The 21,753-nt window shown below is 36.0% G+C and overlaps 1 protein-coding gene across 1 annotated transcript in view; it reads left to right on the forward strand.

Annotated features, from left to right (window-relative positions):
- Positions 1 to 21,753, forward strand: part of LOC146394980 (uncharacterized) — a 480,198-nt gene that overhangs the window by 209,432 nt on the left and 249,013 nt on the right. The gene's annotated exons all lie outside the window — the stretch shown is intronic.

Consider the following 21,753-nt stretch of genomic DNA (forward strand, 5'->3'; position numbering starts at 1 on the left):
TTGGGAGTGTGCATAATTTCTAGTCTCCTGGAAAATTTAAATGATAAAATAAGTATTATTTACTGTAGTCACCATGCTATACATTCAGTCTTCAGAACTTATTCATATTATAGAAAATTTGTACCCTTTGACAAACCACTACCCATTTTCCTCACCTACTACCCTGGCAACCACCATTCTACTTTCTCTTTCAGTGAGTTAAATTTTTTTTTTCTTTTTTAAGATTCCACATATAAGTGATACCCCACCATGCAGTATTTGTCTTTGTCTGGCTTATTTCACTTAGCAAAATGTCCTCCAGATTCAGTTATGTTGTTGGAAATGGCAGGATTTTTTTTCTCATTTTAGTGCTGAATAATATTCCATTGTGTATACAGGCATGTCTTGTTTTATTGCACTTAGCAAATACTGTGTAATTTACAGTGAAAGGAAGCCCTGTGTTGTCATATGGATGACTAGCATTTTTTTTAGCAGTAAAGTATCTTTAACTAAGGTAGGTACATTATTTTTTTGACATGCTATTGCACATGTAATAGATGACAGTACAGTATAAACATAACTTTTACATGCAGTGGGAGATGAAAAAATTTGTGACTTATTTGATTGTGACATTTACCTTATTGCAGTGGTCTGGGACCAAACCCACAAGGTCTCTGAGATATGTCTGTCTTTATATGACATTTTCTTTTTCCATTCACCTATTGACAAACACTTAGATTATTTCCATACCTTGGCTATTGTGAATAATACTGCAATGAACATGGGAATATAGACATTTCTTTGACACAGTAATTTCATCTCCTTTGGAATAGAAAGATAGATAGCTAGATCGATCAATCTCTGTAAGTGGGATTCCTGAATCATTTGGTATTTCAATTTCTAATTTCTTGAGGAAACTGCATACTGTTTTTCATAGTGACTTTTCCAGTTTATATTCCCAACAATGTACAAGCGTTACCTTTTCTCCCTGTCCTCTCCAGCATTTGTTATCTCTTGCTTTTGATAATAGCAAAATGGATGTGAGGTAATTTTGATGATGGTGAATTTGATTTACATTTCCGTGGTGATCAGTAATGTTGAGCATCTTTTCATGTACCTGTTGGCCATTCGTATGTCTTCTTTGGAAAAATGTCCACTCAGTTCCTTTGCTTATTTTTTAATTGGGTTGTTGTTTTTTTTTTCCTATTGAATCATATATATAAGTTCCTTATATATCTTGGATATTAACCCCTTATCAAATATGTGGTTTCCAAATATTTTCTCCTATTCCATAGCTTGCCTTTTAATCCTTTTCATTTTGTAGGGAGTTTCCTTTGCTGTGCTGAACCTTTTTTTTTTTTTTTTATGTAGTCCCCACTTGTTTATTTTTATTTTTGTGGTTGTGCTTTTGACGCCAAATCCAAAACATTGTTGTCAAAACCAATGTCAAGGAACTTATCTCTTGTATTTTCTTCTAGGAGTTTAATAGTTTCAGCTCTTACCTTCAAGTCTTTACTCGACTTTGTGTTGGGTTTTGTGTACATTGCAAGATAGGGGTCCAATATCATTCTTTTATAAGTGGATATCCTGTTTGCCCAAAGCTATTTATTGAAGATACTATATTTTCCCCACTGTGTATTACTGATGCCTTTATTGTAAATAACCATATATGCATGGGTTTATTTTTATGTTCTCTATCCTGTTCCATTGATTTTTGTGTCCTATACCAGCACCATACAGTTTTGGTTAATATAACTTTGTGTTATAGTTTGATCAGCTCCCATTTTATCTTGAATCTCAGATAAACAAGTCTAGAATTGTATTTCCAAATGAAAATAAATGAATAATAAGAGAATACAAATAAGACGCAAGGCAAGCATAGTTAAGGATCATGGAGAAGGCTGGGCTAGCAATGGAAAGAGAGGTATGGACAAGCTGGAATGAGAATTCCCCTGAGCCAAAGAAATGGTGGGTTTAATGAGTTTTTCCATGGTTCAGAAGGCCTAGGAGGGGACATTTTTGAGGGCTTTCAGATATAAACTGGGACTGGACACAAAGTAAACAGAGCAGATATCTAGCATTTTCTAGAGCATACTAAATAAGCAAGTTTTCATAGGAATAAGTGGTAAAGGCTTTGAATAGAGATTTATTTCTGCAGGTTCATATGTAGAAACTAAGAACAAAGGTCCTACTAGACAATGATATGAGGATTCCTTGTGACCTGAGGTACGAAAAAAAAGGAATCCAACTTGGACAAAAACAAAGAAGATTTACTCCCATGGTTAAATTTTTTTTTTTTTTTTTTTGTTGCTGTTGTTGTTGCTATTTCTTGGGCCGCTGCCGCGGCATATGGAGGTTCCCAGGCTAGGGGTCGAATCGGAGCTGTAGCCACCGGCCTACGCCAGAGCCACAGCAACGCGGGATTCGAGCCGCGTCTGCAACCTACACCACAGCTCGCGGCAACGCCGGATCGTTAACCCACTGAGCAAGGGCAGGGACCGAACCCGAAACCTCATGGTTCCTAGTCGGATTCGTTAACCACCGCGCCACGACGGGAACTCCCCATGGTTAAAATTTTAACTAGATTTTAACTAGATTCTAATCAAAAAGACATAGAAAATTGATAGAAAAACCTTCTTGTAATAGGAATCATCAATGAGGTTAAGGAATCTAAATCCACATACTCAACATTGCAAAAACTATTTCAACATTTTATATAAACTAATTTAATTACAACTCTGGACACCTGTTGACCATGCTGATAAGAAATTCAGCCCAGTTATACATGGTGCTTCTTCCTCACTGCAAGGTTGTGTAGAGGTCCTGGTAGACCATTTGTAGTTTAGCAGTCAATCGGTACTGATAGTCATTCTCCCAGCTGGCCTGCTCCTCTGACCTCTACTTCATTCACATCAAATTAGGGATGTAGCAACTTTCAGAGACGATAAGAATCCTGATTATAAAGGCCCATTGCCTCTCTGCAATGCCCACATGGAAAAGTGAACCATTTCCCACCTCACAGACATCTGCCCCTTACCAGTCTGGGAAGCTTTCCTCTCTGCATGTGTTCAGTAGCCTTCTCCCTCTAACATTTCCTCTTGATAAGCAATGAGATCCTGTTGTATAGCACTGGGAACTGTATCTAGTCACTTATGATGGAGAATGATAGTGTGAGAAAAAAGAATGTATGCATGTATGTATAACTGCGTCCACCTTGCTGTACAGTAAAAAATTGACAGAACGCTGTAAACCAGCTATAATGGAAAAAATAAAAATCATGATTAAAAAAAAAGACACATGGTTTTGTTAAAGAAGAGAATAGGTTTTGCATTTCAGGCCCTTCTGCTCTCCATATTCCCCAATTCCTGAGGCAGAATATCACCAAGCTTAGTAAGCTGCTTACAATGGGAAGAAAGAAATGCTACTAGATTGTCCTTTTTATGCATAACTTATTTATTTGTACGTCAGTATGAGCAATAACTTCAGTATGAGAGCTCCACCAGGTGGTAAATGTAGATATAGTCACGTTGACATTCAAATCTTAGTGTTTCAATGCACCTGAGAGGCTATGGGAAGTTTGGTCTTTGTCATAGAACTCCAATCCTGTGTGTGCCTGTGTATGTGCCCACAACAGTGACAGCTGAGCTCTGGAGTGGAATCTGGAATTCTACTGTCATTTTCTTTGCTGCCACACCACAGAAACTGTTGCCAAGTGAAGCTGGAAATCCACTATATCAAAGTTGACAAAAGTAGCACTACATTTGAAATTACTGGGACTGTAGCTATTAAGTAGAAAATCTACATCACTACTCTTTTTTAAAATTTTGTTTAAATGATTTTTATTTTTTCCATTATAGCTGGTTTATAGTGTTCTGTCAGTTTTTTAGTGTACAGTAAGGTGACCCAGTCACACATACACATATATTCTTTTTCTCACATTTTCCTCCATCATGCTCCATCACAAGATATACATCACTGCTCTTGAGAGATAAGAATGAATTTTCTGTTACATCTAATAGAAGGGAGGGTATCCTGTTGTTTGAGACAGAAAATATCCTACTGGCTGGTGATACAGTTTTTCCATTGGTCACCAAGGCAAACCAAGCTGAGATTTTAAAGCTCAGGATAGGATAATCAAGGGAGAGGCTTGGCCCCCATGTGGCAGACTACTTCCTCTGGATGTAGCCATACCATCAACACCACAACACTGTTTCAGCTAAGATTGCCCAGGTAATGAGGTGAAAATTAGTAAAATTGCCCCAAATCCACCATATAGTTGTAAGTAGAACCTATACTTCTCCAAGGCTCTATTCCTGGATCACCAGACTCCATTTTCCCTTTTTCTTTTTCAACTAGCATTTATTGGAGCTCTGTAACCATCAAATCATCTGAATCCCATTGCTCAACAGAGGTCAAGACTTTTTCTTCCTAGTCTATGTGGACTCTAGGTACATTAAAATACATATGAGCATTTGAAATGGGGTTCCACCAGAAGCCACTGAGCCACAGCACATTAAGTTCCAATTTAAAGAACCTGTGTTTGGTTAAATTGAGATGCCTTCCAGATAAGGCTATAATTGGATCCCAAAGCAGAAAAATTCGTATAAGTAGTTATTACAGAAGTTTATTTGAATATTTGTGTCAGTTATTCACCTTTTGTTCACCTACATTGCCCCAGATTCATTCGTTGCCTTTCTTTGTGCCCTGCTCAATAATCCAAAATGCTGAACCCTATGGACTGCATCTTGTATTTGTATTTGCCATTTGTATTCAGCGAGTTGGAGACTGAATTTAAAAATGTGAGGAGAAAGAAGTTTGTGTATTTCCCATCCCCACATCTTCTGGCAATGTTTTGAATTCCTCCACAACTACAGGTTTTTCCTACACTCCTATCTACAAACTCCTGCTCCCACTGGGCTAATAATGCCATTTCCATATTGCTAACCCCTAAATCCCTAAGCTTCTTAGTCGATTTCTTTAACCTTATCATGATTCTGTAAATTCTATATTCATTAAAATCCCTTACATCATCTGATTTTGACCTTTCTTTCTGGGCTTCTGACTGTAACAATGGATGTTACATATTACACATTTTGTATGGGTGGTTTTTTTGTTGTTGTTTAAGTCACTCCAGTCATTCTTTTCAAGCTATGATAGTAGATGAAATTCTTCATAAATAGCACCAATCAAGGAGGTAACTCACTGATACCTACTTCAAAAACATTACAGTAGCTACAATTTAGCACTTAAAGGATTAGCTTCCCTATTACTAAGATTAATGGGGAACATGAATAACAAGATCTCCTTAAGACTTTATAATATAGAATGTTCACTAATGCCAATAAAATTAAACTAAAAGCACCAGATCATTTTGTATGAACAGTCACTTCCATTGCTGATGTGTCTGTCATATCACTGTGTTGCTTTCAATATGTGGCAGGGCTGGAGAATTAGTAACCAGTTTATAGCACCAGCAGGTTATGCTGATATCAGTAGTGTTGCCAAGCAAAAAGAAATAGTATATGAGGGCAGCATTTGTTCTATAAAAAAAACTGTATTTCTCACTTATTTAAATTTGCTCATGTAAACCATTTTCCACAGATAAGTGAACAGTAAACGTGTTGGCAATGTGCTGCTGCATTCCTACCCACTGCAGACCCAATGGGAACCGTGTTTTCATAAATAAGAAGCGACAGCCCATGTCATTGCCCTCCTCTTTGACTTTTCTCCCCATGAATGTATGTGTGGTAGAGGAAGGTTCTGCTTTGCACAAGGCAGGGGAATTGAATATTGGTAGAATTTGCTGACGGTCAGTTTGTGGATGAATATTTCAGCACAAAACACAAAGGTCATGTTCTCTCTAAATTCAGCAGATTTAATTTTATTATAAATATAGTGCTTGCGAAAGTATATCAAGTAAAAAAAAAGCACATTACAAAGATTCCATTACTATTTAAGTTTCAACATGTTCTCCCCAGTGTGGAGTTTGTAATAGCCTTAGGACACCTGAAGAGTGAAACTACTCCTTTGGTATGGAATCCAGACTTAAAATAACTTAATGCTGCTTATTTGTTTTTAAAAATATGCATACATTATTAAATCATTTGTAAAGGTCTTTGATAATATAGATAGAAAAAATTTCAGGAAAAAAAGAAAAAATGTTGTTAAGACACAATTCCTTATGGGACCTAAAATGGATATTATCCTGTGTATCCTACATAAGTCAAATAACTCGTAGTAAATTCTGAGAGACTACTCAAAAAAGTGATTGCGTTATTTTCACTGCTATAAGGATATTCTTAAAAATCTTATGTGCTAATTATATGCAAGGACTTAGGCAAAACTTTCACTTCATTATCTAGAACTGGCATCCTCAAATAATTTTAAGGATACTAGCCATCTCAAGTAGAAAACACAGTTAGGGGCCTTCCCATCTTTCTATTATGCTTGATTGAATCTATAGAAAATAAATAACTATTAATTAAAGAGATTTAGTGACAATAAACCCTTGAAAAAGATAAAAGTAAAAGCTGAAATAAAATATAACTTCAGGGTTAAATAAAAATCATTTGGTAATCTAGATGCAAAATTCAAGAATTGATTTTTACAGATAGAAGGGCTAATTTAAGTTATTATTATCTACTGTATACTCAGATTATATATAATAGCACTAGACACTGACGCAACATTATAAAGCACTACTACTTACAGAAATAAGATGTATTCTTATATTCCCACGAAGATGATTAATAGTTGATAGTATATTACTATGATATGATTTATATTGCTGTGAGATGATGTTAGTTTAGGTTTTTAAGCCACCCATTCACATCCTGGATTCAGTATTAATATCCCCTCTCCCCAACACACTTCCCACTGCACCAAAGCCTTTCCAACACTGCTCATCTCTCCTGAAGCCTGTGCTTACCTTCTCTAGTTAAAATAAGCCTTCTTCATTGATAGCTTCTGTTTTTCCCAACTCCCACTCAAAGATTTTACAGCAATATTTTGATCAAGCAGGTGATATTGTGACAGGACATTTTCTACCCTGAGCACTAACTTCTAAAGTGGAAAAAAAATTTTTTCTTCCACCTTTTTTGTGTCTTTACTTTTATTAAAAAAAGAAAATTCCTATAACTGATGGCTGTTGGCTGACTGGAAATTTATATTAATACTAATAGCTTGATGTTATAAATTGAATTGATTTTTTAAAATTTTATTTTCTAATGAACATAAAAAAATGAGTAAGGTCCCTATTATAAATTAGCTTACAAATATATTGTTCGACTTTAGTTCTTATAGCAGATCTTGTAGACAAAATTGAGTCTTAGGTTTGGGGAGTTCCCATCATAGCTCAGTGGAAACGAGTCTGACTAGAATCCATGTGGATGCAGGTTTGATCCCAGGCCTTGCTCAGTGGGTTAAGGATCCAGAGTTGCCGTGAGCTGTGGGGTAGGTCGCAGATTCGGCTCGGATCCCACGTTGCTGTGGCTGTGGTGTAGGCTGGCAGCTGTAGCTCCAATTGGACCCCTAGCCTGGAAACCTCTATATGCCGTGGGTGCGGCCCTAAAAAGACAAAAAAAGAAGCGGGGGGGTTGGGAACCTAATCATGGTTTCTCTGCTCAAAAACTGTGGTGTTCTGGCTGTGGAGCAGTGGGTTAACTATGCAGGTTGTCTTTGTAACGTTGTTGGTTTGATCCATGGCACAGTGGGTTAAGAATTTGGTGTTGCCACAGCCGTGGCATAGTTTGCAGATGTACCCGTTAACTTCCATATGCCACAGGTGTGGTAAAGCAAGGCGTAGGTTCAAATACCATCTTTCAATGGAAGACTTGGATTTGTTTTTACCATTCTTTGAGTCAGAGTTTAGACACTTAACCTGCTAGACTGGAAGCTAGAGTCTGAAGGCCAGGACCCAGATACTCATGGCAAGGCTGGAAGGTGGACACCTCCCCCCAGCCCACGCAGCCCCCACCACCTCTGTAAAGGATTATGTGCTAGCTGGGACCGTGAAAGAATGATAATATAAAATACCAATATATTCAGTTTAGGTTAGTGGTTCTTAGGAAAGAATAAAGGTTATAGGTTAGTTGTTCTTAGGAAAGAATGAAATCAGGAGTTCCCGTCGTGGCGCAGTGGTTAACAAAGCCGACTAGGAACCATGAGGTTGTGGGTTCGATCCCTGCCCTTGCTCAGTGGGTTAAGGATCCGGCGTTGCCGTGAACTGTGGTGTAGGTTGCAGACGCGGCTCGGATCCCGCGTTGCTGTGGCTCTGGCAGAGGCCGGTGGCTACAGCTCCGATTAGACCCCTAGCCTGGGAATCTCCATATGCCGCGGAAGCGGCCCAAGAAATAGAAAAAAGACAAAAAAAAAAAAAAAAAAAAAGAATGAAATCAATAGCTCTGAACATGTATGTGGGTTTATAACTGAAGAAAAACAAAGAAGGTGCTAATCTTTTTGTTGTTGTTTGGTTTGGTTTTTTAAACTGAGGTAGAAGTATCTGACAAATACTGAACATTTGAAAGCAACAGGAAGTGATTAGTCTCACCCGTTCCTTAGTTTTAAAATAGCCCCAAATAATTTTCACATTCTAAGGGAGGAGAACAAGAAAACATTTCATGCCCAAGATACAGCGTAGTCAAAGTTCATAGACCTAGAAGGTTAATACTTCCAAATAATGTAAGCGTTATTAGACAATAAAGGGCTGTGTTATTCATATCTTGAATACTTGCTTTAGAATTTTCTATACAAGTGGATAATATTAACTAAAATTAGAAAATTTAATATTGATATGCTTTAGGATTTACTAGATTTTAATTAAAACTTCCAATATGACTTTGAGAGAAAAAAAGTCTCATCCAATATGTAAATTTTATTCAAAGGAACATAAAATTGCATTATGAAATCTACAAGTTATTTTCAAAAAGTAGCAAAATTCTCAGTGTTAATTTTAGAAAAAAAATGTATAGTCTTTCAGTCATTTAACCAATACTTATAGATGTATTATAAACTATGAGGAGAATTATATACAAGCATACCTCTTTTATTGCACTTAGCAGATAATGCATTTTTTCACAAATAAAAAGTTTGTGGCAACCTTCAGTCAAATCTATCAGAGCCATTTTTCCAACAGCAGTTGCTCACTTCATGTCTGTGTCACCTTTTGGTAATTCTCACAATAGTTCAAACTTTTTCATTATTATTTTATTCATTATGGTGAACTGTGATCTTTGATATTTGATTTTACTACTTACTACCATTCCCTGAAGCCTCAGATGATAGCATTTTCTTAGCAAGCAAGTATTTTTAAGTTAAAGTATGGACACTGTTTTTTCAGACATAATGCTGCTGCACACTTCATAGACTACAGTGGAGTATTACATACTTTTATATGCACTGGGAAACCAAAACATTTGTGTAATTCACTTAACTGCAATATTTGCTTTATTGTGGTGGTCTGGAACTGAACCTCCAAAATTTCTGAGTGTGCCTGTGTATAAATTAAATTTGAATTAGTTTGAAAAATTTATATTTCCCGATACAAGAATATGAATCATCAGTTTTATTTATGAAACTCATATGCCACCTATTGTTTAGAAAAATAAATACATCATCTTTGTTGGAATTCTATTTTTGCCAAAAATTTGCGTGTCTGTGGAGAAATATGAACACTGCACACATAGATCAGAGCCTGACTTTCCAATTGTATAGGACAGAGTTTTCAAGGACATAAAAACATTAAGTGAAGCTCTCTGAAATTTATATAAGGTAGGAAGAAATAAACTATCCTTAAATACTCATACTGCAGAGGAGTGTATTTTTCCCTAGTAATTATTTTTATATGTGTATACTTTAATTAAATTTTTAATTTTCGGATCATTGTCTTTCACATGTAGTTGTAAGAAATAATAGAGAGATCTTATTTACCCTTTACCCTGGTTTCTACCATGTAAAACTAAATTTCAGCAACCAAGATAGGGTCAAGATACATAAAATTTTCATCATCATAAGGATACTTTGCATGTCCTTTTTATAGACACACCATCTTTCTTCATACCTCCCAGCACCTCCTTAATGCCATTGCAACCACACATCTGTTCTTCATTTGTATAATTTTGCATTTAAAAAATGTTATATAGGGAGTTCCCATGCTCACTGATAACAAACCTGACTAGTATCCATGAGGACGCAGGCAGGTTCGATCCCTGGCCTCACTCAGTGTATTAAGGATCCTGCATTGCCATGAGCTTTGATGTAGGTCACAGATGCAGCTTGGATCCTGCATTGCTGTGGCTGTAGTGTAAGCCAGTAGCTACAGCTCTGACTCAACCCCTAGCCTGGGAACTTCCATGTGCCACAAGTATAGCCCTAAAAAGACCACACACACACACAAAAAAAAGTGTTATATAAATGGAATTATACAGTATGTAAACTTTGCAGACTGCCTTTTTCATTCAGCATAATTCTCTGGAAATTCACCCAGATTGTGGTATATATCAATTGTTCATTCTGTTTTACTGTGTTGAGTAGTATCCCATGATATGGACATATCACATATCACAATTTACTTAACCATTCATCTCACCCCTTGAAGGACACCTACGTTGTTTCCAGTTTGGGGCTATCATGAATAAATCTATGAACATTTATGTACAGGATTTTTTAGGTGAACGTAAGTTTTTATTTCCATAGTGTAAATGTCCAGGAGTGCTATTTCCGGTTTGTATAGTAGTTACATGTTCAGTATTTAAAGCAACAGCTAAATTACTTAGAGCGACTGTTGTATTCTACATTCCCAGCTGCAGTATATGAGTGATCCAGGTTTTCTATCATAACTGGCACTTGACATTGACTCTGTTTTTTGTTTAAGCCATTTTGATAGGTGTGTAGTGGTATCCCATTGTATTTTTAATTTCCATTTCTGTAATGACATTGAAAATAATTGATGTTCATATGCTTATGTGCCATCTGTATTTCCTATTGGGGAAATATCTTTTCATGTGTTTGTCCTTTTTTCTAATTGGATTGCTTCTTTTTTATTTTCAGCTATTGAGTTATGAGAGTTCTCTATTCTAGATACTAACAGTGTTTTGTCAGACATTTAATTTGTAAATATTTTCTTTTAGAGTGTGGCTTATTATCCTCATAACAGAAATTAAAGTAGGGTCTTTCATAGAGCAAAAGTTTTAAATTTTTATAAAGTCTATTTTATCAATTTTTCCTCTTATAGGTCTAAGAACTCTATCTAACCCTAGAGCCCAAAGATTCCCTCCTCTTTTTTTTTTTTTTTTTTTTTTTGTCCTTTTAGGGCTGCACCCACAGCATATGAAAGTTCCCAGGCTAGGGGTTAAATTGCAGTTGTAGCTGCCAGCCTATGCCACAGCCACAGCAGCACAGGATCTGAGCTGCATCTGTGACCTACACCACAGCTCATAGCAACGCCAGATCCTTAACCCACTGAGCAAGGTCAGGGTTCAAACCCACATCGTCATGGATACTAGTCAGGTTTGTTACCACTGAGCCATGATGGGAACTCCCTTATCCTAAAATTATTGTAGTTTTATATCTTGTATTTAAGTCCATGGTTCATTTCTGAGTTTATTTTCGTATAAACTTAGGGCACTATTTTTGTTGTTGTTGTTGTTTTTGCCCATGTATGGCCAGTTGCTCTAGCACCATTTGAAAAGGCTCTCTTTCCTCCATTGAATTGCTTTTACACCTTTGTCAAAAGGCAGGCATAAGTGTGTGGGTCTATTTGTTCTCTCTTCTATTCCACTGATCTATATGTCTGTTTCTCCACCAAGTCTTGATTACAGTAACTATATAGTCTTTAAATCAAGGTAGAATGATTCTTCCCACCTTACTCTTTTTCCAAAATTCTTCTAGGTATTCTACTTCCTCTGCCTTTCCATATAAATTGTAGACTCTTGTCTATATCTACAAAAAATCTTGCTGGGATATTGATGAGATTGCATTTAACCTGCATCTACTTCAAGGAAACTGTCATCTTTGCTAGGTTGAGTCTTTCAATCTACAAACATATTATGTCTCTTCATTTATTGAGATTTTCTTTAATTTCTCTCATCAGCATTTTGTAGTTTTCCATATACAAGTTCTTTACATGCTTTAAGTATTTTACTTATGAAATATTATTTTAATTTTTTATTAAAGCATAGTTAACATGCAATATTATGTTATGGGTATATAATATAGTTATTTGTAATTCTAAGGTGTATTATGTTATAGGTATACAATATAGGTATCTGTAATTTTAAAGTTATACTTCATTTATAGTTATTATAAAATATTAGCTATACTCCCTGTATTGTAGAATATATCCTTGTAGCTTATTTTATACATAATGGTTTGTACCTCTTAATCTCCTACCCCTATACTATCCCTCCCCCCTTTCTTTTCCTCAGTGGTAACCACTAGTTTATACTCTATGTTATGAGTCTGGTTCTTTTTTGTTATATTCACTAGTTCTATTTTTTAGATTCCACATATAAGTAGTATCATACATTATTTTTCTTTCTGCCTTACTTATTTCTCTTAGTATAATACCCTCCAAGTCCATCCATGTTGCTGCAAATGGCAAAATTGCATTATTTTTTATGACTGAGTAGTATTCCATTGTGTGTGTGTGTGTGTGTGTGTGTGTGTGTGTGTGTGTACACCATTTCTTTACCCATTCATCTGTTAATGGAAACTTAGGTTGTTACCATATCTTGGCAATTGTAAATAATGCTTCTATGAAATTGAAGTGCATCTATCTTTTCTAATTAGTGTTTTGGAGGGTATTTTGGGGATACATACCCAGGAGTGGAATTACTATGTCATATGGTAGGGTTTTTTTTGTTTTTGTTTTGTTTTGATTTTTTGAGAAACCTCCATGATGTTTTCCATGGTGGCTACACCAATTTACATTCCCATCAGCAGTGTACAAGAGTGCCCTTTTCTGCACATCCATTCCAACATTTGCTATTTGTGGAGTTTTTGATGATAGCTGTTCTGACAGAGATGAGGTAAAATCTCATTGTGGTTTGGATTAGCATTTCCCCCATAGTTAAGTGTTGTTGAGCATCTTTTCATGTTCCTGTTGACCATCTGCATTTAGTATTTTTAATTTTTACATCCATTTGTTCATTGCTGGTATATACGAATACTATTGATTTTTATATCTTATTTCATACTTACAAATTTGACACATACTCTATTCTAGTAGGTTTTTTTGGTAGATTTCTTTAGATTTTATATATATGCAAACATATCATCTACAAATAGGACAATTTTTTTCCTTCCAATCTTTATGCGTTTTATTTCCTTGTCTCGCCTTTATTGCACTGGCTAGAACTTCTACTACTATGTTAAATATGTGAAGTCATCTGAATCTATAAAATTTTGTGGGCAGGTATTTAGCTATATATCTTTAATAGACTTAAATTCATGCTATATGTTTGTGAGTGAGTTTAATGTTTTATATATTTTAAGAATTATATAAATATTTAATGTTTTATATATTTTAATGTTTTATATATTTTAAGAAATGTTTTAATGTTTTATATGTTTTAAGAAATGCATATGTTTCATCTATACAATTACATTTATTTGTATACAGTTAACATGAGATAGGCATATGTACACTGTGGTATATGGAATGACTGGCCAACAGGGAACTGCTGTATAGTACAGGGAACTCTACCCAATATCTTGTGATGATCTATGTGGGAAAAGAATCTAAAAAATAGACATGTGTATATATATAACTGAATCACTTTACTGTACAGCAGAAATTATCACAACATTGTAAATCAACTATACTTCATTACAATGTTTAAAAAAATTTTAAATTAAGTTATTAATAGCATTCCCTTACAATCCATCTTATGTATGTATGGTCTGTAGTAATGGCTTCTTATTTCATTTCTGACATTTACAATTTGCATCTTCTATTTTTTTTATCATTATGGCTATAGGTTTAGTAATTTTAGTTTAAGTGATTTTTGTTGCTAGCTTATTGATTACTGCTTTTAATTTCTTTCTTTCCTTATGCTTTCTTTGTATATTTTTCTTCTAGTTTTTTTAAGAATTTTCTATCCTCTAGATTTTGAGGTGGAATTTAAAATCACATATTTAAGGCAATTGTTCTATTACTATAAGCGTGAATAACTGTCAGTTACTATCAGTACAGTTACCTCTCAGTACTATTTTAGCTGTTCCACATAATCTGCTACAGAGGCATCCCACAAATTTTCATTTAATTTTCTTCGAATTAAATATATTTTCCAGTGTGCCTTGTGGGTTTTTTTTTTTTTTGGCATGTGGTTAATTATAAGTATGTTCTTGAATTTCTAAATATTGAAAGATTTTCAAGATATATTTTTATTGATTTCAAGTTCTATTATTGTCATTAGAACATTCTTACAGGTTTTTTTTTGTTTGTTTGTTTGTTGTTTTTGTTTTTTGTCTTTTTAGGTCTGCACCTGTGGCATATGGAGGTTCCCAGGCTAGGGGTCTAATCAGAGCCATAGCTGCTGGCCTACCCAACAGCCACAGCAATGCAGGATCCCAGTCGTATCTGTGACCTATACCAAGCTCATGGTAATGCCTGATCCTTAACCCACTGAGTGAGGCCAGGGATCGAACCCACAACCTCATGGTTCCTGGTTGGATTCGTTAGCCAGTGAGCCACAACAGGAACACCTCTTACAGTATTTTAATCTTAGTAAACCTCTTGAGATTTACATTATGGCCCAGAATATGGCCAACCTAGGTGAATGTTCTTTGTGCATATTTTAAAAAGTATATTCTGCTCTTGCAGCTAAAGTCAGTTATATCAATTGTCATATGAATGTCAATTATGTCAAATTGGGTAATAATGTTTCTATATCCTTGCTGATATTTTTGTCTACTTGTTATTTAAATTACTGAAAGAAGAAAATTAAAGTTTGAAACTGTAATTGTAGATTTCTCTCTCTCTTTTTAATCATAGCAGTTTTACTTTAATGTACTTTGAAGCTCTGTTACTATGCACACACACACACACACACACACACACACACATTTAGGGTTGGATATCTTCTTCCCTTTATTAAGCAATGTTTTTCTTTAATCCTGGTAGTATTTCTTGTTCTGAATCTACCTCACCTAACATTAATATGGCTACTTTAATTTTCTTTTGATTTGTTTTTACATGGAATATTGTTTTCTCATTTTTAATTCGTCTTTGTCTTTATTTTAAAGTGGGTGTACAGCATAGAACTGGGTCCTGCTTTTTTATATGATATTGACATTTTCTGCCTCTTAATTGAGGTATTTAGCTCACTTACATTTAGTAAATTATTGACATGTTTAAATTTAAATCTACCCTATGTTACTTATTTTCTACTTATCCCCACCTTTACGGCCCTTTTTTTCCCCTCTTCCTACCTTCTTTTGCTATAACTGCATGATTTTATTTCATCTCTACTATAGACTTTTAAAAATTTTTGTGGTTGCTCTTATATTTAATACACACATATACCCCTTATTACAGTCTATCTTCCAATAATATTATTACCATTTCACATGTAACATGAGAACCTTATAACAGTACACATTTATATTCTCTCTGCTCTGGGTTTCAAATCAATATTTCCATGAGCTGCATTCTTAACTATGCTTAGGGGTCTCCTCCAAGCTCATATAGGTGCTGGAAGAATTCATTGGTTTGTCTGCAAAACTAAGTCTCTTTTTTCTTGATGTCCCTCAGGGAATGCCCTCAGTCCCTAGAATCCATTCCTATGTTCTTGACACATGATCTCTTCATCTTCAAAGCCAGCAGGGTAATTTTCCTCTCTTCAAATCTCTCTTATACTTTCATCTCTGACTTATTCTGTGTATGACCTTTAGATCTAGATTTAAAGGATTCATGTGATTAAGTCAGGCCCAAACAGGAGAATCTCCCTTTGCCATTTAAGGTTATATAATCACAGGAATGATTTGTCATCATATTCACAGGTTCCATCTACACTCAAGCATGGGTCCCTGGGGGTCATCTTATAATTCTGCCTATCACACAAGGCATACAGACTCATATAAAATGTAATTTCTTAAAGAGTAAGGATAAGTTAACTAAAAAATCATACTAAACTGTAAGATGCTTTTTGTCTAATACTGCCATGTCTCGTATATGCCTAACATATAATGGGAACTCAGTAAGTACTTGTTGAATGAAACACCTGACTTCTCTTTGTGAATAATAGACTTCTAAGGTATACTTTGATTAAAATTATTCTCCAGTGTTCTCGATTGCCTAATTGCTCAACGCAATCAGGTATCCTTGATTCTACTTGTATGTCTCTTTTGGTTAAATGCTTCAACAAAACCGCAAATGAAATAATAGTTCCTAGTGAAATAAGCACCACTCCACTTAACCATTTCACTGTATTGTGAGAACTTTAAATATGAAAAATGTGAAAGGAGAAAATCAGTCAACACACATGCATGTGTAATCTAGGCGTGTGGTTGATCATAGTAATCAGGAAGTAAGATCTATGGGATACTTTCTTAGAATCCTACAGAAAAAATAAGAGAGGTGGTGCTTCTAGATAGCTGACACATGTTGCAAATAAAGCACCATTTTTATACCCTCAGCTCATTTCTCATCCTATACCACCCCCTTGCCTTGGACACATTTTTTATTCCCTTTCCCATTTCAACTTTGTCTAGTTGCCACTTTACCCCAGATGCCTCTATTCCTTCTTTGCAACTTCTTCTCTCTGCCTATTCATGTGTTTCCCCATCTCTGGATTGATCTCCACCCATCCTTTCTTTCCAAGTATCTTTCTCCCTCTCCTCTTCTCTGTCTCTCACTAGACCCCTTATTCTCCTCATTAATATCCTATCTACTGGATCACCTCCTCTCCTCAACAAGTCCTGGCTCTTTTAAACAATTATTTCTTGCTGTTACATAAATTAGTTTTTCACCCTCATTTCCTGAATACTAAGTCTGTAATAAGAAAAACTTGCCTTATCTATGATAAGGATACATATCCCTAATTTCAGCCTATAAGGACAAATTAAAAGAAAGATTAGGCATCTTAATCTTAATAATTTGAACTGGTGCACACTAATGGAAAACATATATTGTGCTAAAATATCTCTGATCAATTTCCATCTCAATCTCTAGTTATTTTACATAGAACCCTATTTTGTCAATCCGAGCAGCCCTTAGACTGTCCACTAGATGGCAAACAATTACATGAGGAGACTGACAATAGAAAAAAAAAAATAGAATTATTGATCTTGTTATAAACAAAAAGTAGATGTTTTTTCTTTTTTTTTACAAATGAAGCAAGTATAAAATATCCTAAAACCACTTTAAATCTTTAGGAAAAATTTCTTCCAAGTTACTTTTGCCTTATAATTATTTATGAATCAGAAACAAAGCAAAGATAAACAGATGAATGGTTATGTAGAGGAAATATTTCTCAGCTGGAGGGATTAAGCAAAAGGTTCACAATTACTCATCATTGAAACAGGAATAAACAAAATGAAAGTGTACCATAAGCAGCCTTGTAAGTAAAATGGTCTACATTTAAAAACTCTATAATCGCTTAAAAGTAATAACTCTGTCTGGAGGGGAAACAATGATCACATGGAGGATATGTTCAAATAATGTTACAGTTCAGTGAAGAATAAATACATTATTAGAGGTGGATTCGATTACCACAGGACATCACTTAAAGTCTGTTTAGCCAAATTAAAGTCATCTCTGCATGCTCTATCATATGCAATAAAATGATAAATATAGGTCAAAGGCCTTGATATTTCAAGTATTCATGCAAATCAGTAAACAAGTAGAGCTACAACAAGCTGAAAAGCTTCTGCATAGCAAAAGAAACAATCAACAAAATGAAAAGACAACTTATGGAATGGGACAACATATTTGCAAATCGTGTATCAGATAAGGGGCTAATAGTGGAAATAGATAAAGAACATATACAACTCAAGAGCAAAAAGTGCAAAAAAAAAAAAAGCCTGACAACCTGATTAAAATATGGGCAGAGGAACTGAATACAGTTCAAAGAAGACATACAAATGGCCAACATGTACATGAAAAGGTGCTTGACATCACTAATCATCAGGGAAATGCAAATCAAAATTATATATCTCTTTATACTTGTTAGAGTGGCTGTCATCAAAAAGTAGCCTTCCATAAGATATATATTATTACATGGGGAAAAAGCTATGAATAGGTTAAGGAGGTTAAGAGTCTTGAGATGGGAGACCTTACTGAATTTTCTATGTGAATAATGGAAGCATGAGAGCCAGAGAAAGAGATGGGAAAAAGAAACAGAGGTCACAATAATTTGATTTCTGGAAGTCAGGAGCCAAGGAATGTGGGCAGCATCTAGATGCTAGAAAAGGCAAAGAGGAGTTCCTGTCTTGGCTCAGCGGTTAAGGACCTGATGTTGTCTCTATGAAGATGCTGGTTTGATCCCTACTAGCTTTTTTTTTTTGCTGGGACAATAAATAATCCCTAAGCCTCAGTGGCTGAAACAATGAACAATTATTTCTAATGAATGCTGGCTAGGCTCTGCTGGGCCTACCTGGGTTCTTGGTACCAGCTAGGCTTTAGTTCATATCTGCCCTGTGTCTCATGCTGGAACTCGGGGTGAAGAAGTAGCTGCTGTCTTACCGTGTTGTTCTCATGGAGGATGGTAGGAATACAAGAAGGTAATGGGCTCTTGATAGAAAAATGCAACCTGTCACTCCCACCCACAGAAGCCACATGGACAAGCCAAGTCAATGGGAAAGGGAGTAGAGTCAGGGGGAAAGTGGATATTTACTGAACAATATTTCAATCTACTGTAATCTGTAAAACTTCAGTTGAGCTAGGAAAATAATGATAAACCGGGTGTCATGTGAAAACTGGTGAAAGCCAGAGTATATGGTGAGTTTTGCATTAAGGTCAGCACGTAACTGACACAGTAAACCCCAGAGAATAAGAAAAACAGCAAAAAAAAACAAAAAAACAAAAACAAAAAAAACTGGTTACAGTTTTATTTATTTAACCCAAAATAAAAGGAAGTAAACTAACATTTTTATAAGTGACATCTCTCTATCAGGTACTGTGCTGAGTAATTTCATTCTCATTGACTTTCACAACAAATTTTTCAGATGAGGAAACAAGTTCAGAAAGATTAAGATTCTGGCCCAAGTTTCTATAATTTGTGTTCCTGGTGGTGATCCAAGAATGTAACATTAAGAAAAGTTGAAAAACTAAGCCGCAAAGGGGGTCCAACTGGAATCAGTAGGCATGGAAGTGACTCTTTAGAAATAGAAGACCAGAAAAACACGAAAAGATGGCAACCTCCATCAAAACTGGGAAGGACTTGTTTCTTATAGAAATGACATGGTCCATGGATTTCTGGGAGACATCAGAGCAGCACCAGCACCCGAGAGACTGGCTGGTGCCAACAGAGGCTGCAGTTTTAGCAATAACCAAAGGAACAAATTAAGCAAAGTTTGTGACGGAGCTAAGACAAGGCCACCGCAGCCCATTAGAAATACCCTTGAGGAGTTCCTGTTGTGGTGCAGCAGAAACAAATCCAACTAGTATCCATGAGGATGCATGTTCGATCTCTGACCTCGCTCAGTGGGCTGGAGATCCAGCATTGCCGTGAGCTGTGGTGTAGGTCACAGACTCAGCTGGGATCCCCATTGCTATGGCTGTGTGTAGGCCGGCAGCTGTTGCTCCAATTCAATTTGACCCCTAGCCTGGGAACTTCCATATGCCATGGATGTGGCCCTAAAAACCAAAAAATAAAAAATTAAAAAATTTAAAAAAAGAAATACCCTTGAAAATTAGAAAGGTATGCCCTTTCCTTCTTGATATAGATCTGTGATCTGCATCAGGGCACATAGACTATCCCACTTAGTCCCACTTAACCCTGTCCAAGAGGGTCCCACTTATTCCCACTTACTTACTTCCTCCAAGAGGGTGGCCTAAATCTATATACCCTATGGCATCACCCTAGTTTGGTTGGGATGAGAAGGGGAAGGGTGAAGGTTGAGGACTTCGTTTATAAAGAAGAGTATTCCTCTAAGCTATTCACATAAATGAGAAAAGTGATCTACTTGTATGGCTACCTAGAGGAAGTTTAAATATTCACCTAAATTTTGCCATATATTAAACTGTTGTTTTCTCTTGTTAAACTTCTTAGAGTTAATATGCTCTGTTTTAAATACCACCAGGTACACTAAAAAGTCGTTCTCATCATTCTCAATGTAATAGCATTCTAAGATTTTAATATTTAGGAGAATTAACAATGAGCTGGTGATTAAACTCAAGTCAAATATTGTTGCACTACACATTCATTACTACATATGTTCAGTACAACATACTCTTTTAAAGTATGCATTTTCTCCAATGTGTGGTAAACACAAATTCAATTATAAAATATCAAAGTTCTTTCTCCATCCTATATAGTTTTTATGAGATGTCCCATGTCAAAATTCCATCCAGGTCTAGCCTTCAGGACCCGATTCACATTCTCTCTTCAAGGTTAACCTTGGTCAAGGCTCCTCAAATGAACCCTCCCTCCTCTGACTCTTGGGACCTTTGCTTGTACCTCTATTATGAATAAACTTTTATTATGATGGGTACATTTTGATTGAAACATCCAGAGAAACTCTACCTATGAAGGCAAGCCTGGCCCAAAGTTTCTCTTTTATTTGAAATCACCTTTGACCACTGCCCTCCCAACCTACTCTAGGTAGTTTATCACTCCCTCCCTCTATGTTAATATTAAAAATAGAAACACGTGGCTTGATCCTCATTAACTTGCAAGTTAGTGAGGGGTTGGGGTTGGAGAGAAAACTAAAAATCTGTGAGATCACTGAAGGCAGGCAGTATAGGATGCCTTTTTCTTCTTTGCTCCCCAGTATATAATATAGAATCTAGATCAGAAGTTCTCAGCCTGGGTGTTGTTGCTATTTAAGATGAGGTAAGAACTTGTAGGGGGCTGTCCTGGGCATTATGGGCTATTTAGCAGTATTCCTCCTCGATCTTAACAGCCAAAAAATCTCCCAGACATTGCCAAATATTCCATGGGGGACAAAATTGCCAGGACTTGAGAACCCCTGATCTAAACCATAGTCGAAATTTAAAGTGTGTTAGGTCGCTATCAGGAATGGTCAGGTTTTTCCCTTCACTTTAGTTCTTCCACATCCCCGGCACTAGTGGGGAGTTGAACAAATACATTTAAATAAGTTGCAAAAAATGTACAAATCTTTCCTCTGAGCCATTATAAATAGAGTTTTTAAGGATGACATATATTCATCCGTTCATGAGAGAGATGGTATGGCATGTTGATTAATACAGCAAATTCTGGAGTCAGGCTGGGTAGGTTCAAATCCAGAGCACGTGAGTTCATCTCAGCTTCCTAGCTCAGTAACCTTGAGCAAGTCATCAAACCTTGCTGCACCTTAATAGCCTCATCATAAAATGAGCATACAGGTAGTACTTACCTTAACAAGACTGTGAAGACTGCATGGGTTAAGATATGTTATGTAAAACGCTTGGAACAGTGCCTGACATGCATCAGTTATGCATTCAGCAAATTGAATACCTGCTATGGTCCAGGCATTTTACAAGTGATGGGGATTTAACTATGAACAAAAAGCTCAAGCTCTCATGGGGCTCTCAATCCAAAAGGCAAGGAGGAAAGAGACATAATAAAGCACTGTAAGTGACTGAACAGCAGGGCAGACACAGAAGGCTGCACG

The sequence above is a fragment of the Sus scrofa genome, chromosome 18 (genome assembly GCF_054392235.1).
Source record: "Sus scrofa isolate SSC_HxYL_T2T_F1_AM1 chromosome 18, Sscrofa_HxYL_maternal_Yorkshire_Landrace_v2.0, whole genome shotgun sequence".
Taxonomy (NCBI): domain Eukaryota; kingdom Metazoa; phylum Chordata; class Mammalia; order Artiodactyla; family Suidae; genus Sus; species Sus scrofa.